Source organism: Diabrotica virgifera, chromosome 2 (assembly GCF_917563875.1).
Source record: "Diabrotica virgifera virgifera chromosome 2, PGI_DIABVI_V3a".
Classification (NCBI taxonomy): domain Eukaryota; kingdom Metazoa; phylum Arthropoda; class Insecta; order Coleoptera; family Chrysomelidae; genus Diabrotica; species Diabrotica virgifera.
In genome coordinates, this window is record NC_065444.1 from 261,049,141 (window position 1) to 261,050,420 (window position 1,280).

Here is a 1,280-nt window from a genome sequence, read left to right on the forward strand (position 1 = left end):
TGTACTGATGACGACTAATTAGTCAGAAACACGTGTCTGCAGTTGCATTCCATCTTTTTATATTGTTAATTTTGTATTCACATTCACATTGCGAGTTATTTGCCAATGATTTTTCTTTTCTATGTTTATAGTTGTACTCGCTTACTTAACATTCTTTATTTTATAAGGTTTTGGCTTTTCTTTCCTCAGGTAGCTTTACCTCCGTGACTGTGTTGGTCGTCGCCCTGAAAGGCAGGGTCTTCTGACATTGTTGTCACAAATGGTAATATTGCTCCTGTAGTGATCTTTTTCCAAGTTAAACTATTATTCTTCTAACTTGGCTATACTGTACTGATGACGACTAATTAGTCAGAAACACGTGTCTGCAGTTGCATTCCATCTTTTTATATTGTTAATTTTGTATTCACATTCACATTGCGAGTTATTTGCCAATGATTTTTCTTTTCTATGTTTATAGTTGTACTCGCTTACTAAACATTCTTTATTTTATAAGGTTTTGGCTTTTCTTTCCTCAGGTAGCTTTACCTCCGTGACTGTGTTGGTCGTCGCCCTGAAAGGCAGGGTCTTCTGACATTGTTGTCACAAATGGTAATATTGCTCCTGTAGTGATCTTTTTCCAAGTTAAACTATTATTCTTCTAACTTGGCTATACTGTACTGATGACGACTAATTAGTCAGAAACACGTGTCTGCAGTTGCATTCCATCTTTTTATATTGTTAATTTTGTATTCACATTCACATTGCGAGTTATTTGCCAATGATTTTTCTTTTCTATGTTTATAGTTGTACTCGCTTACTTAACATTCTTTATTTTATAAGGTTTTGGCTTTTCTTTCCTCAGGTAGCTTTACCTCCGTGACTGTGTTGGTCGTCGCCCTGAAAGGCAGGGTCTTCTGACATTGTTGTCACAAATGGTAATATTGCTCCTGTAGTGATCTTTTTCCAAGTTAAACTATTATTCTTCTAACTTGGCTATACTGTACTGATGACGACTAATTAGTCAGAAACACGTGTCTGCAGTTGCATTCCATCTTTTTATATTGTTAATTTTGTATTCACATTCACATTGCGAGTTATTTGCCAATGATTTTTCTTTTCTATGTTTATAGTTGTACTCGCTTACTTAACATTCTTTATTTTATAAGGTTTTGGCTTTTCTTTCCTCAGGTAGCTTTACCTCCGTGACTGTGTTGGTCGTCGCCCTGAAAGGCAGGGTCTTCTGACATTGTTGTCACAAATGGTAATATTGCTCCTGTAGTGATCTTTTTCCAAGTTAAACT